The sequence below is a fragment of the Chelmon rostratus genome, chromosome 2, assembly GCF_017976325.1.
Source record: "Chelmon rostratus isolate fCheRos1 chromosome 2, fCheRos1.pri, whole genome shotgun sequence".
NCBI lineage: Eukaryota > Metazoa > Chordata > Actinopteri > Chaetodontiformes > Chaetodontidae > Chelmon > Chelmon rostratus.
Window position 1 is genome coordinate 25,823,022 of NC_055659.1, and position 17,490 is coordinate 25,840,511.

Sequence of the window (17,490 nt, forward strand, 5' to 3'; positions counted from 1 at the left end):
GGGGAAAAAAAAGGTCAGCGTCGTTTACTTATCAACAAAATATGGTTTAAAAGCACTGGAAATACTCTTCAACAAATACTGAAGAAATAATGAACCATGCAATAGTTTGGAATATGGTTCAAGCTAAATGTATAAAATAACTTTTATCATTGTAATCATCCTTAGCTAAAAATGTCAACCTACAAGTCATTATTTGACCACTTCCTTCCAGCTCCATCTGTGTGCAGACACTGTGACTCAGAATATCTATTTTATCACTGGCCTTTTGCTAATCAGATGAAAACCGTGGATCTTGAATCTTTTCCAGGAATTCAGAAAAGTATCTGGTTTCACGATGAATCTATGTCTATTCATATTCAAAGAACTGGCACCGCAGCTTTAATTCAGTCACTTCAAAACCAAATCACTGGGTGCATAACGCTGCATAAAAGAAATCATCTTCAGAGCACAAACCAGCACTTTCACTCATGACTGCATCATGTTGTTAAGAAATGACCACTTCAAGAACCAGTATCTTTCAAAATGCACAAATTAATAAAAAAAATGTTTTCTTTAACTTGCATTTCTCTTTAAAATGATGCAAATTGTTTCACGTTTAGTGCATCATCTTGCCAAAGGGGAGCAGTAAAACGCATGAATTTAAAGGTCAGTGTTAAGAACATATCACATGACGTCTGTTTGATCCTGGCCCAAGTATTTTCCCAAGGATTCTCTGGCTCTGTACTGTGTAAATCACGCAGTCTGACCTTCTACATTCCTCATGCTCTGTCCTCCCATTCATCCACAGGCACAGATAATACTGGGCAAATATCATAAACGTGAGGATTTTAGGATTGAGGTGAGGCTGCCATCATCTTCCACCAACTGGGGAAAAGAAAGCCCATGCATCTAAAAAGAGCCCTATTTCCACCTATTGCCAGACTAACCTGCGGTGAGGTTGCCTGACCCTAATGCCTAATAGCCTATGTACTGACAGTCCATGGAGAATACTCCTGGATGATTGGCAATTTGATGTCCAGTTTGACGATTTTGATGACATTTTACCTGGATTTGTACTGATAGAGGGGCTCACGCAAAACTATCCACCTCTGCTTGATTCAAAAACAAAAAGGTTAAATCAATACTTTATTCAATCTGCTATAAGAAACAACACAGTCTCACCACTGACGCTTCAGCAAACTTCAGAACAATTAAAATAACGAAGCCACGGCCTCCAGAATGCTACATTTCCTCTGCAGTATCCCAGAGTTTTCAGAGTTCATCCAAGTATCATAAAGGGCCTGTGAGCGTCGCCAAGATGTTTCCAGTTCAAACGCGGCATCGGCTTCGGTCCAGGGCGTGACCTGCAGCTGAACTGGCCTCTGCTCGGCCGCAGGGAGGAGGGCAACAGCAACTCCAAACACATCACCCCACCCCCCCGATAAATAACTTAACACAGCAAACACAGGCCCATCAGTCAACCTACACATAGCTAACACCGGGACAGGGACAGAGATCGATGGGGAGATACAGACAAAGAAAGACAGAGGGAAGAGGAGAAAGACAAGAAGAGAGGGGACAGAGAAGGAGAGAGGTGGGGGTATATTGTGAGGGCATCTAACAGTGGAGAGTAGATAAATATCGCACAGGAGCCTGAGCCAAGCAGCGTGGAAGGCCAAGTACTGTAAGGCTGTGAAAGCCAAGCTATTTTGCCGAGCTGTGACATTTGTTTCTTATTGTCTAAGTGGCAGCTGAAAGCGTCTCCCTGCGAGGGCCCCTCGGCTCCGCTGCGGCCCGCTTTGACAGGGAGGTAACCATATTAGGACGTGTATGGTAAAGTAAACAATAACATAGTTGCAATGAGATGGAAATTTTTCAGCTAATGGTGTTTGTCATTCCTGTTTTCAGTGCACTGAGCAGCCCTGTGTTTTTTCTAGCCGGCCAGAGAGACTTTGTTTATGAAAACAACGCAGGAGCCAAGACTAAAACCAGAGCAAAAAAAAAAAGGAGTAAAACTGCAAATAAATATGAGTTTAAAAAATGCCTCCACCTTTTTCATTTGATTACATAAATAAACCCACATTTGGGTAGAAACAGCCAGGCCATGTCCACTCGAAGGCAGCTAAATGTGAGTATATTTACCTCTCCGGTCTAACCGTCCCTTCACACAAATTCACCATCGCCGTTCACCATAACAACGTGTACTCTGTAAAAACACAGCGGATGAATCTGAAAACAAAGGTGTTGTGCTGGAAGCTAGTAAAATCCCTGCTTTACACACGCTGCACTTAAAACAACAGAAAAATATGTCAATGAGAACAACACCTAATACTGACTACACTGAAACACAAGTGATGATGCAGAACAGAAAGTTCGCTGAGTATTCATTTTTCTGATGCCAGCAGTAACATGATACCAAAAGTGCACTTTTTATAACACCTTCCTTTGAGGAACAGTCAATGTTGTAGCTGAACAAGATTTTTCCCTGAGTAAAATGAAGTAAATCTGCATCCAAATCTTTCAACCTTGGTTGACTTTGAAAAGTGAATTTGCACCGTTATCCAAAAGCAAATCTTCTTGATGTTACTGACCTTTCAGGGATCAGAGAGTCCAAAATGGCGGACGCTATCGTAGGTTATTAGCTGTGTTGCACTATTCACTTTGATTTGACCCTCCCCTGTCAGAATGTAACCTGATCAATGAAAGAAAGTTATGAATGGGAGTTAATGATATAAATACGTCTTTTGAAAAAACTGTGTCTTGGCAGCTGTTCTAACTTGCTTGCTAACTGACTGTTAGCTAGGTCGTTAGCTTGGAGAGCATTCAACGTTCTTCAACATCTCTTCAATGAACAAAATGATGCACAAACCTGAGAAGAAAATGTAGAAGTTCAAAGAGCTGTTGTGACTGACTAGCGTTAGCCCAGCTGGCTAGTGTGTGTGAAATTTACCAGCTAGCTTAGCCCGGAAAATAGTTCCTACTCCACCAAACTTCTAAATGTACGTTTCACTGAGACACACAGGTGGATTTCGCAGTGACTTCTGGTGTGAACGGGCCTTTAGCGCGTGAAACACTTAAGGCTAAGTATTGTTTATTTACTTTGAGTGGGGATTCAATGCAGATTTTCAATACTGTAAAGGTTTTAATATTGGATGCAGTCACATTCAGACTTGTACTGAGGTTGAATTTGATGCTAGTGTGGACGATGTCATTTTCATACACAGAATTTTCTTATTTATTTACACTAATGCGAACGTAGCCTTAAAAAGGTTTCACTTAGCCGCATCTTTAATTCTCACACAGTATTCGAAATATTTCAACATTATGCAGAGGATCCATAAAAAGAATGAGTGGGAACACAACTGTTAACAATATATAATGAGAAGAACAAGAGCAACGGGATAACTCATGGTTGAATACAATAACTGCCATACTATTTCATTTGTCAGGTTTAAAGTTTCCATCTCTCACTAATTTTAACAGCACATTGAGCTATTTGACCGAACTGCAGACCTCATTCTGCCTTCAGTTTGACTGGTCACTCGTTCTCCTCCCTGTTCACTCCCTTTCCTTTGGCTCGGGTGAGTCCGCTATCTTTTCCGGGTTAAGAAATGACATAGCCGTATGTTTTTGTACGTGAAAATGTGGAAAATGAGACACTCAGATATTCTCCAGGCCCTTAGAATAATATCCTATTGCTGACTCACTGGTCAACAATTAAAAAAAAGAGCGTTACCTCAGCGTGAAGGTGGAACAAAGCAAAGTCTTACCCAGGTTCAAAGCTCACAGCGTGCCAATGTTCACATACATTGGTACAGACATATGAGACATAAGGTTAGCTACAGTGGGAAGCAGAAGCAGACTTCTGTCCTCCTCCACATGTTGACTTTCTTTGTTTGCTTTTTACCCACCTCACTCCAGCTCGCTGTCTCTCGCTCTCTCTCAGCCTCATTCCTAATCTCAAACCAAAAATGCAAGCTGTTTATTTGCGTACGGCTGAAGCCATTCCATTAAGTAGCCCCACCAGGTGCTTTATCCCTAAAAGGGATTTGTTTTCTAAAATAAACGGAGAAAGCAAAGGACTGCCAAAGTGATATTTACCATGACATGAAGTGATTGCAACAAAGTCAGAACTATCCAAATAAGAATCGCTGCGCCTCGTAGGAACTTTTTGTAATTTCCTTACATAGTCAGAAACCATCACAGTAGAAACCATAAACATGTGCTCCTTAAAGTGTCATAAAATATAAATGTATGATATTGATTTTGGGGGCAGGGACAGCATGTACACATTAAGCTATATTTGATATTCCAGCAGGTGTAGTCGAGTATATTGTTTTGTAATTGAGGCAGTCTGACAGATGCCGGCCCGGGTCACAACAAAAAACCCCTCAGTATAGTCGCTTTGCTCAGAAGACAACAAATCTATCCGAGTTATTAGTTCTATTTCATCTGGAGATCATTCATTCTGAGGCAGAGACACAAGGCCAAAGCTAAAAAGGGAGCTCTGACACCTTTTCTCACTTTTGTGATTTTCTTTTCATCTTGCTGTAGGACAACTCATCTGCAGACGGGATTTGCTTACTTCTGTCGCCGCAGTCAATCTCACACAGAGACGGTGTCACGTTAGCCGTCTGCACCTGGTAGCTGGCTGACATTATCAAAGCTCCTCACTCTCCCGGCAGACCGGAGTATATACATCCGTCAATATGTTTCAGACCAAAAGAAGACATGTCTGTTTGATGCTGATAGAAAAAGAAATTGAAACTTGCCAAGCGCATTTTCCCCCCAAAAAAGATATTTTAAGTAGCTTCAAGATAACACATCTGTGATAACATTATCAGGGCAGCGCTCTCTACCTCACAGCTGAAGATAATTCACATGAAAGTCATTGGAGATGCAAGAGAAAATAAGAATGCTGCCCTATTGTGTAACACAATATATTCAGCATAAGGCATGCATTTAACTGTGCAAGCTGTTTAGCCAGACAATACCGAGGCGGGCGATCTGCCAGAGTGTGTTCTGATGCGGCCATGGGAGCAGAGCATCAGATAGGGAAGGCAGACGGCGGCCAGGTGAGGGTGTTTAGAAGGCTTTGACACATCCTGTGATCTCAATCAACAGGAAAAGGCAGAGGCACGCTGTCGCTTTATGTCTCTGCCTTGGTCTCCATTGTGACTCCTTTGTAGGGACGATAATTTTTCATTTTCACGCTGCCTTGCATCTATTCTGCCTGTCACTGTTTTTAACTACAGCAGCCAAGCCCAGAGAGTAGATTACGGTACTTACAGTGCATGAAAAACACAGCAACAAAACTGCCAGTGACAGAAGCGTTTAACTTTCTTGCTAGAAATCTCCCCCATGTGGCACTTTTGCTGCAGCGAGTTGTTTATTATGTTCCTAGCTAGGCATAAGCGATTAAAGGAGCTCTTAAGAATCAAAGTGTTATAAATGCATGGAAACACAGCCGGCTGTAAATGCCACAGAATTAGAAGCTTACCAAGCCTAATACTAATACATGGCAATTTTCAGCTTGATGCTGATATAAAGAAATTACTTTTTTAAAGTAAGCAATAAATGCAGTCAAGGGAACTATTACAGAGGCCCTATTTTCATCCCAGCATAAATCTGCACACGACCTTTCTGTGGGTCCAACTCATGAATCTACTTGTTTATTCTTAACACTTCCATAAAAAGTGGATTAAACAAAGCAACCTCAACAGCTAAAACTAAGGCAATATAAACCAAAGCATTTACAGCAAAGGACGAATTAAAAGAAACTGAGTGTCTGCATGATGTGCTCTTCCCTCCCTTACATGGATTCATGAAATTCAAATGAAGTCCAGCATGAGACGGTAACATTTTGAAGCCCTCCAAACAGAGAAACATGTTTTGGGCATCTGTGGATTCCTCTAAGCCGAGGCACTTTTTCTTGGACGTCAACAGGTCTGAATAAATTGGCAAAACAAGCAGCCTACATGCAGCATACATCAGAGTCAGCCCTATCGCATAGATCTGTCCATATGATGGTGAGTATTCCAGATATCTAAATCAAGACTTTTGCCAGACTGCTTTTAGACTTTGCCCGCATTCCAAATTCCTGTTTCCTAATTTGCAGACAGTTAACACTCAAAAAGCATGGTTGGTCCACATCTAGTCAAAAATGAACACCACGCTTTCACACACAAGCACACAAGCTGTATTAGAGTCTGTTGCACTTTGAGAGAGCTTCAAACACCAAGACGTAGTAATCCCATAAGCTGCCACAGGGATTTAGCATTAGTGATGCAATCAAAATCACATTGGAAAGTTGTGTCAATAATCAGGCTGATTTTGCCACATTAACATTAATTACCTAACCATTTGGACGATTTCAGGGCTGATCTTACATCTGGAGCAGGCAGCTGAGGGGCCTGCTGGAGTGGACCTCGCTATGTGGAGAATGCACTCCAGATAAACAGCAGCTACATGCATCCTCCACTTCAATTTTCTCCAAGTCTCTGTTTTCCAAATGTGAGGGTGATTGTCTGAATCAAATAAAGGAGGAGTATGGGCTGTTTAACAGATTGAGCGCCTCCTCTTCTAATGAAGAGAATCCTGCAGCCATTGCTAACTGTAACGATGACAGTCACAGCTGCATTCGCTTTGTACAAACTCTATGGAGAAGCTGCAGCAGCTAATATTCAAGATGAGAATAATCAGTAATGGCTTTTTGTTAAAAATCAGACACTGGCCATAAGTACCACCAATCTTTCTATCTAGGCTGTAATTGGATTTGCTACGTTTTTACGGTACAATTATTCAATGCTAAACCGTTTGTCTTTAGGAATCCCCTCTGGAATAAATGTAGAGTTTTTGGATTCACCTTTTTTTTTAATGCTAAAATTCTAAGCAGAACACCAAATGTACATTTTTGCTGTTTCTTTGCGGGAAGGAAATGACAAAATTTGGCATTTTGTTTAAACTTAACATAAAAACAAAATAGCAACTATTAGTACAGGTTTATGCAAATAAGGATATGGAAAGGATTCTAGGAAAATACGGGTATTTCCAAAAAAAAAAAAAAAACAATGAGAATAACCTGTGTTATCCTCCCAAATTTTCCTAATGTGTATGTCAGGATATCACTCCCTAATTGGCGGCTCCCATCCCAAAAATTAATACTGGTGTAACCCAAGTCACACTTTACATGTGTTGCTGCTTAGAACAGCTGTGTTGCTCTGCGATAGCGTCCGAAGAGGTGCGCGCTGCTCCACTGTACAGTCGTTATGTGGCACATAACTGCACGTCCTACCTGTCTACCTGCAAGTCACAACGTGTTGATGGAGGGAGAGTGAGTGAGGGACCGAGAAGAAACTATATGAACGGACCAAAACCGAGAATGACAGAAAGAGACGACAATGAAGTTGAAGCTGTAAGAGACAGAAAACAGACACAATCCTCCTTTGAAGCCCAGAGCTCCTGAAGTGTTAACACCCCCACCCGACACACACATACAAACACACGAAAGTTCTCCACAGTATACGACACCTCAACGGTTCGCTCCAGCCACAAGTTCACATCCTGGGGGCCCCAAAGCTCCTCAGATAGGGAGACGGGTGTGAGGAGGAGCAAACAAGAGATATCCACCAGAATGGCTGAGATGCCAACGATAGCAGGACTGAGTGCGGTAAACCTCCCCCCTCTTGTTTGGTAAACATGGCATTACCATATTTCAACTTTTCCAGACAAATGTCAACATATACAAACAGACAGATGTCTCCACATGGAGCAGCAAGCTCTTCAATAGTGCAGCATAAAGCTAATTCACAACCACCAACTGACTAACTCCACTTTGACCTTCAGGAGAACTGTCTCTGTCTTACTCACCATGTTAGTCTCAAATCGGCAGCATCTCAAATCACTGACAGGGTGCGCTTGTCGAGGCCCCCCCTCACCAACCCTCCCACTCTCTTGCCCAACACATACACACTCAGAACACAGCACACAAACATGACAGCCACACCGCATTCGGTTAATTATTAAGCCAATTCGATACGGCACTTGCACACATGCAGGGACCGGAGTCTGGTGAAGGATCGTGTGTTTACCTTCTACAATGACTTGCTTATTTAAAGCAATCTTCAGTTCCAGCGGTGGTGAAACAGCCTCCTCGCCCTGCGGACACAAGATGGAGAATTATTTATAGTTATGAAATAATTACCACTGCTAAATGTAGTGCATGTCATCAGCACAAGTCAATTTACAGAGAGCAACACAGAGTACATGTGTGTAAACCAACAATACCAATAACAAGTTGCCCACCAGTTGCTGCTGATTAGAGTTGCTAACAGTGCACAGTCTTATACCTGATCTGAGGAAAACATCAGACAGAGAGCAGTTCTCTGCATTCCTGTACTGTTTGCTTTGTTTGTATGAAGCTGTAACAATCAGCGTACCTTTCCTTGCCGCTATGCACACACAGCCACCATGTCAGCTCAGAGCAGGGCAGAAGGCACCGTTCGTTTAGCGTCCTGTAGCCTACTATTGTCACTGTCAGACACATTTCCATCTGTCTGTTAGCTACAACTACACCCACTGATGATAACAAATGAACAATGGGGCTGTCTGATGCAAGTGAATGGTTTATTTGCAAGACAAAAACTTTTCATATAGCTGACAGCAGAGGACCTTCTTGCTCCCCACCTGGTGGTGAACAGAGTGTACCTGTACCTGCTCTGCCCTGACTCAACTCCCCCTGGGCGGCCCTGATCTGCATGCACACAGCTTTCCTAACTGAGCACTCAACCCAGGCAAGGAAAGATGAAAAAAAAGAAAAAAAGAGAAGAGAGAAGGAAACAAAATCTTATTTTTATGGTAAACTGAGAAGTGACTGTGGGGCAATATCTCAGGTGCATTTGAATAAAAGCATTAAAGCATATCCAAATACGAAAGGAAAAAAAAAAAGCTCCAACTCCCTCTCCCACCATTCTTTCTTTCCGTTTACATTTGGCAGTCAAAACTGCGGCCAGGCGTTTGTGCAAGTGTTTATCTAAAGCAGACTGAGCATAGATAAAAACACACCAGTCCAACTTGCCCGGTTTCAGCATTAATTATGTGTTAAATGCCCTTGTTGAAAACGCGAGTCAACATGCGGCTCGTTCTGAACTCTACCGAGGGTTGAACAATCATCGAAAATGGACCATTCCCACACAACTACCCTATTATTGTGATTCATTACACTTCAATTAACATATCATCAATGGAATCGTAAATCAATGGCGAGTGGTGACAAATGACAGATATTTTCAGTTTCAAACTACTAAACATCATTAATTCCCATCACCTGAAAGAGCCCCGGGAGCTAAATGAGTTTACCCAACGCATAACATCCATTTAGATAAATGTTCCATCATTTTAATGACGGAAAATTTGTATTGGAGAGAAAAGGCAACAACGGGATCCTGATAGCAGCTGTACGCCTTTTCTCCTTGTAATATAATGCCCATCTTGTAATGCCTAAACAGATAATTGTCTCCATTTCAAACAGCACAAGGCTGTAATATTGCCATTTAGAACAGTGGGGGTGCGGAGAACGTAGGGTGAGGATAAACAAGCACACGCTGCTTTGCCCGGCTGGGAAAACCGAGCCCATCACACACTCCCACATTGAGATTTTAGGGAATAGAACAACTCCTGGTTGAGATAATTACCCACCTAGGTGGGTTATGTGCATGCTCAGTGAGAGGCTGAAGCTAAGGCTATGAATCAAAATGCAACAATTTCAAAAGACAAAGGAAACTAAGGAGCATTTTGCAAGGTTCTCTGGTAAAGTGTTGGAAGGATGTGGTAGGTGTACCGTGTTAAACAAAGTGGAAAATAGCACAACAAAGACTTTTGACAAAGAAATATCTCGTAATAGCTACAAGACTCGTGTGTGCAATAGATAGCATGACCGTTAGCCTGATACCTTTAGAGGATCAGATGATCCAAATAAATGTTTCCGTTCTCTATGCAAATACCCCAGGCTTCATTGTAATTGTGGGAGAAAAAAAAACATGCAAACACCCCATTTTCAGAGGAAATGGACAATCAGAAGGGGTTTTTTTGCTATGGTAATGCACTGCTGTGGCTGCACACGAGCACGAACAAAGACTCGCTTCATTCTGTCCACAAACCTGTGAAGTGGACTTCCCTATTTGTGAGGGGGTCACGGCTTCACAATATGCTCTCTAGTCCCAGGTATGTTATCAGTGCCTTTGGCTTTGTTGTAAGATTGCATGTTCAAAATATGAATTAATACCCCTCCAGTGAAATGCACCCAATCCCAACAAAAGGCCTGCATTCACCGTGGACAGCTCTTCAGCTCCTCTAATGGACAGGCTCTCCTCTCTCTTCACACAGTGCAGACAAAAAGATGAGGGCCCATGAATATTTACCACTAAGTAAAGTTATTCCATTAATTACTCTAAGCACGCTTAATACTGTATCTGTGGCTACTTCTGTGGCGGCTCGTTAATGAACCTTCACACATCATTACCATATTAATTAATGCTCAACTCAATGGTTGTCAATAGGAGGCTGCCAGAGTTGTCTCTGGATTCTTCACAGCGCATGCGGGATGTTTCGATCACTTAGTATCAGAGTCTGAATAGATTCACAGTGTCTATTTATCATGCCAGGGCCTACATGAGTTTGGATAAAAGGAAAAGAAACGTAGCGGCACCGGCTAACACGCCTCAAGGCTGGTGGATCTGTATTAAGAGCATTGTGTAAATAAGCAGAGGGCGTAGGAGAGTTTTAGTTGCGGAGAGTTAGTGATATCTACATACAGGGTCACTGGTGTTTGTTTTTAGGGTGTGTGCAGGAGATTTTCCAAGTCACTGTCTGTGCTCTGAAACACAGGAAAATCTAAAGCATGACTCACTTCTCAACAAACGCAGCTGCTTACTGTATGATCTGATCTGCTAAAAGGGCTGACTGCACACTATTTTCTCCCTCTTTTCTTCTGGGCTTTTATTAAGAAGGACTGATTAAATGAAAAACATGGCTAAGTCTCGTAAAGACAAAAAAAAAAGTCAGCATTTGAAAAAGTGAAAAAACAAGCATTGTTTTTTTTTTTTCTTTTTGATGTGATTGGCAGGATCCTGGCATTATATTGTAACACCCACACAGACTGTAAACAACAGCACTTTCTGTCACGCAAAGAGACTGAAAACCCACCAATTAAACCCAACTTCAATCCAGCCAGCCCTTATTCTGGGTGCTTTTTTTCTGATTCTTTTTTTTCTAAGCTTAAAAGGCAACAGTGCAGTCTGGTGAATGTCAGGCCTGTCTGATCCCCCAGATTCTTTGGACCTGCCCTCACATTTTGCTGAGCTAAGAACAAAGTACACAGAGTGCACACAGAGAGCTTTGCTGCCTTAATACCAAGGAAGTGGAATTTCACTCCTAACCCAAAACAAACAAGGCCACACATTTCTTTACACTATTTAAATGAGCTCATTGAATACAAAAAGTCCTACCAAGCTGATACCCAGTGCATACTGCTCTGTGTCTGATCTATTGATCCATGAGAAAGAAACATCAGAAAACTGCACTTTGTGAATTACTGTGTCTGCTGAGAAGTCACAGCTGGGGCAGCTCAGGATCCCCGCAGTTGAAAAAGGTCTCACACTAGATCAGCGCAGTCAAAAAGTTCAACCCTGATCGCGCACGTACAGTGCAGCACGCACAAGGCCAAGACACAGTGAACATTATGCAATCCTATTTTTATAACCAACCCCTTTCCACCTTGTCAAGTGGGAGGATTGTCAATTCTACCCAGCCATATCAAGTTTCCACTCTCGCCCAGGTCGCAGCTCCACTCTGACCACAGATCCTGTGCGCTATTAATATCAATAAGCTGTAGATTCCATTTCCCCAGACAAAGACAAAGGGAGATCAAGAGGCGATGAGTGAGGGGAGGAACTAATACCCTCACGCATCATCGTGGGGTCGCCACTTGCTATCACCTCCAACCCTGCTGCACTGACAAAAGGAAAGATTCTGCACATGAACTCATGCGCACTCTGTTTCACCCCTGTGCTGGCGCCCATGCACATACACACACCTACAGCAAATACAAGCTAACCGCTGGCGGATGTTTTCCAATCATTTGTGATCATTAATCACATCTCCTATGTTGTTCTTCATTCTCACAGCATTTTATTCACATGTGTAGTATAGAGACACAGAGATACTGGACTGAAAGGGTTCAGGCTCATTCAGGCTCTTTGAATCAACAAGCTTCACCTGTAATATCTGTGCTGAATGCATTTAGATTTGAACTTACAAACCCCACACACAACTAGGGCTGCAACTAACAATTCTTTTCATCATTAATGAATCTTTGTCTAAAAATCCATCACAATTTTGCCAAAAACCAAGATGATGTCTTCAAAATGCTTATTTTGTCTGACAGCCCCAAACCCCAAAATATTCAGTTTACTAGTGCATAATACAAAAATGAAAAGCAAATTCTCAGCTATTTTTTCCTTAAAAAATGACTCAAACGATTAATACAATAACTGTTTCAGGTCTACAGACAACTGTTCTCAGCATGTAATAGTAACTCCCACTCAGGACTTAGAATAAAACCACACACCAACTCTGTCAATCACTTACAGAACACACCTATAAACACACCCGCATGGACATGCACACACATACATCCACCAGCGTCCCATAAATGGCAAGAAGAGGAGGAGGAGGAGGGGAAACAATGAGAGAAACTGTGTGAAGACAATGAAATCTTTACACACTCACCAATGAACAGTTAAACAGACTTTCATCGTGTTCATGAAACTGTATGTTGGTGCAGATTCCCTCCAAGCACTGAGTGTTTGGAAATCCACTTCTGAAGAAGAGGAGAAAGCTGCCAGTGAAAGTAGCAGGTATGGAGTAGTTGAAGTAGTGTGTGGTAACTGAGTGTGTGTGTGTGAGAGAGAGAGAAGCAGAGCCCAGGCTGCCGTGTTGAGAGGGACTGGAGGTATGTGGTCTTAACACAACAAAAGCTGGTGCCTTGCTCCAGATTAAATATGCAGGAAGAGGCCCCTTTGCATAAACACAAACACTCAGCAAATGAAGAACTGGCACAGAGCAGATGCCTGCTGAGAGCCCTACCTGTCCTGGCCTCTTTTAATTAGACAAGAGCAGGCAGAACAAATGAACATCAGCGCGGTCACACAGGCAGAACAAAAGGAAGGGGGGGAAAAAAGAAAACACTTCCTCAATCCTCAAAAATGTCCTTAATGAGAAGAACAGAAGTTTGTAGAGACGCTGCAAAAAAAAAAGGCTGCACAAATTTCATAAGTCACAAGGAAGATTTTTTTTTCCTGGTATGACTGTCACACACTGTGCATGAGTATTCTACATTTAAATAAACTCTGCTAATTATTTTGCCAACGTTACTGTGTCAGATTGTGGATAAAACTCCATCTGACATCTGATAAAAAGAAAAAAAAGAACTCTAAGCAGACGGATGTAACCAGAGCATGAAGACTTCAACATGAAACTGTTTAATTACAACCTAAAACACTAATTAAAATTTAAAATATCAAATTTAATTAATTTAAGTAGGCCACTTTTTGGTGTTGGGTTTTCATTAAATTATGTGGTGGATAAAAAAAAAATACACCTTGTGATCCTTTCATTCATCTTTACATTAGCTTCTCCTCCACACACCTCACAGTGGAAATGGCAAAAATAAATGTTGAATTAAATAAAGAGAGAGGATTTATACCAAAGTCCACTGTCCATGTCTTCCTTTCTGAAGTTTCCTCCTTCTCTCTGATTGTCTTCATCTGTCTGTCTCTCCCTACGTTGTTTTCTCATTTAGGACAGGAATGCAGAAGCGTGTGGTGTTGGGGGGGGGGCTGTCAGAGAGAAAAAAAAACCCTGAGGAGGGTGAGAGCCGAGCCCCTCCAGAAAATCTGGAGAGCGGCGTCAGATGCTGAGTGACACATACTGATGTGGCCAGTCAAATATGTCATTTTCATGTGAAACCCTCTCAAATGGATCACGGGGAAGGGAGGGGGGGGTGACACTCGGTGAAGGGAGGCTGTAAAGGGGAAGAGAGGGAGAAATCGAGGGGTGAAAGGGAGTCAGACAGAGAGAAAGGAGAGCAGAAATGAGACCTCTGGAAAATAAACAGGGTGTAGGGTTTCAAAGGCAAGGGGGACACAGGCATTCCATTGTTCAAGCCAATTATCAGTGGAAAATAATAACAACAGATGGATCCAGAGCGGCCAACTTGTGCCGGAGCACCCTGGCGCTGGAGAACAGATGATGAAATGTGAGAGTCCTGTTGGAGGGGATGGGGCGTGTGTGTGTGTGTGCGTGGGGGGGGTGCAGTCTCTCTCACACACACATACACACACACGGCTTCACACACCAGATGTGAACTTCCACAAGGACAGCTTAATATGTGCTCTCTGGCCACCACTTGTGCCGCGCTGCTCGGCCATACCAGACAACGGCCCGGTCAGCACCTCCATGTGTTCAGAAGGGGCGTCTGAAGTCACATGACACATATGGCTCCCGTGTTGCTGTGTGATAAATTCAAATCTGTGCATTCCTTTCATGTTCAACAGAGCAGGGTCATTTGATGGCCAACACATGCTTGTTGCTGTAAGTGGAGTGCTTTAACAACACCACAATGTGGAGTTGTTACAATCAAGACATATTCTTTGTCTTTTTTTTTTTTTTTGGCCCCCAGATTTTCTTTTATTCAAATCAGCTCATGTCCCACATGACCTGTTGTGATGTTTTCATTTGATGTTTTCCAGCATGCCTAACGTTCACAGGCAGGCATCTGCCACAGTGCAGCGGAGACAGACCTCATTGACTCGGGCTTCATTCACAGATCCCTCATATCAGCCACAGACTGACAGGCAGCGGAGGGGGCTGCAACCTTAAAACAAAACCAATTCTCTGTGTGCCTTGTCAAGGGTGGGAGATGTCTGCAGATAGCAGTACAAAAGATCTGCCCTTCCTTTTCACAAGAAAAGAGAAGTTTTCGTTTCATTAACTCCAGACTAAAGTGTAATTATCTCCCTATAGACCTTAATCACCAACAGAAGGATAATAGAACAAAAAGCAGTTTCTTCTTCAGTCATTAAAGTTTTTTTTTTTTTTTTTATGTTGTTGTTCTTTTTTCTCTGCTCTGCACTTTAGATGAGTCAATCAAATAATGCAAAAGAACCACGGGGGCACAAGTGAAGTCTCATTTTCAAATCTTGTCGGGTGCAGAGGGTGAAAGATGATAAAACAGACTCCTTTGCTCGAGTCTGCCAACTTTGGCCTTTTTCTATCCGGCCGTTTGGCCCGTTGACCAACGGAGGCCACTGAAAGTTGAGGTCAGCGTACGCACACGCAGAGACGACTAAAGTGGTAAATGACTATGACTGAAAATGCTTGAAATAAAATCAGGCTGAACATCAAAACACCACTTTTGGAACAGTATATAATCTAAATGACTAAGATTGCTTGAAGGTGCTTGTGATACTGTATCCCCAAATGATAAATCCCTGGAGAATTGCACATAAGGATTTCTACAGGAGAAAAAAAAAAGAGGAATGGAAAACTTTGCCTAGATTTAATTAGCTTATGAGAAATAATTGCCATTAGCAAATCTCGTCAAATGGGGCTGAGGCATTTTGCTGGGGAAAAAAACTCATATTTTTGGACGACGAGGAGACAAAGGGTTTTCAAACAGGAGCCGGCGAGCCATCAGCCGTTTTAGTGCACTGAGACTGAGGTCGAGTTAATTAGACTATTGTCATTTTAATCAGGACAGCTTGGCGGCCATCACTTCCTGAAAGAGCCAGTGGACTTTAAACGGCTGAGGGATTTTTGTGTGTGTGTGTGCGTGTGAATGTATGTGCGTGTGTAGTGTACATGTGTGTGTTGGGCCCGAGGTGTCACCCGGCTATGGGTTATGGAGCATGGTCTGGTTCTCTCACATGCTTAGAACATTAATGAGCTGGAGACACACCAAGGAAACAAAGACGCCTGGAGGATCACCAGGGGAAACTACTCGCCTCTGCTCTACTCATGTCTCTGTTCATTTGAAAATAATTTAAATATCAAATATTTGAAATAATTTGCTTCTCCCTGGCTATCAGATTTTGAATAGAGAGTCTTTCATGTCTTCATTATTATGTTCTTCACTGGCATTAGCATTTAAAACATAATTAATGCAACCATATTTTCTAGGTGCTTGCCATTATGTTACAATAATGGTTTATTTTTTTTCTGATTTCCATATTTTATGAATACAATCGGCAGCTCCTAATAACAAACCAAAGAATGGCAAAGGATACATCAAATCTTTGCTGAATATCATGAATCTAAAGAGAGTTTTAATCAAAACTGACAAAGGGCTAGATTTAACCTCCTCTCTTCTCCCTAAATTAAATTTACTCTGTGGCAAAAAAATAAGGTAAAGACGGTAAAGCAGCCACCAGTCTCATCTGAGCTCAGCCAGCAGCACGCAGGGGTAGAGCAGAGAGCTGGCAGAGGAGCTCTGTCAATCAGCAGGGGTGATAAAAGGGCCGGCCCAACATTAACACCAAAACATCTTTGCAACTTTTCCCCTGGCCATAGTTCAGGTCAGCTGTGGACAAGGTGACAACTGTAACCTGCAGACAAATGCTGGCGAAGTCCCCCCCCACCCCCCGTGACACTGCCGTCAGCCCCGGGGCAGGACTGGCAATGACATTAGCCAAGCGTCTGAGTACAAAGTCGACTAGTGCAATATTTCATATTCAGCGACCTCGAGGGAAACAGCATTAAAGGGGATTGGAGCAGCTCTCGCACATTTGACTCCATGCCACTTTTTACTGTGTCTGTTTATGATTATATTAATAGTTCCGTAAGTTCATCGTTTTTAACATTAGTCATTAATATTTCACAGGGAGTTAATATTAATCTGATCAGAAATTATCTTCCTTCAATAATTCAATACACACATGAATAATTCAATAAAAAGAATGTTCAGCATATTTGAGGGAAAAAACTGGAGACGTTCAATAACTAAATGTGAGAAAATGAAGTCGAAGAAGTCACATTACAGCACAGAGTTAGCTAAATACAGTAAAAGCTAAATCTAAATGCCAGAGCTCCATGAGTTACTTCAGCTGGAAAGCAGGCTGTTAGCAAGGCAACAAGCACAAAAAAAGGACAAGATAATGGAAAAAAAAAAAAAGTCTAACCACCTTGTTTCCCCTTAAACTGCTTTGTAATCCAGACTTAAATGCACTGACTAACGCGGGCTGGCAGGCTGCTGTAGCTGAATCTATGTACATTCACAGACAGGGGAGGCATGCAGACCGTGAAGCCTCTGCACCATTAAAAAGCCTCGAACTGCCCAAGTTCCTCCATAGGAGATTTGCAGGGATTAGATGGTGAAATAAGGGCCTAATCTTTATTTGACAGGGAAGCCAATCGCTGGCTCACTGGTCAACCCCTTGCGGTAGGCCCCACTCTCAC

General features: G+C 42.4%; 1 protein-coding gene across 5 annotated transcripts in view; it reads right to left on the reverse strand.

Moving 5' to 3' along the window:
• foxp1b (forkhead box P1b) overlaps positions 1-17,490 on the reverse strand; it is a 148,784-nt gene that overhangs the window by 91,325 nt on the left and 39,969 nt on the right. For all 5 annotated transcript variants that reach the window (XM_041962654.1, XM_041962681.1, XM_041962671.1 and 2 more), the window contains exon 4: positions 8,070-8,136. The gene's annotated coding sequence lies outside the window, so the exon portion shown is untranslated. The remainder of the gene's footprint in view (positions 1-8,069; positions 8,137-17,490) is intronic.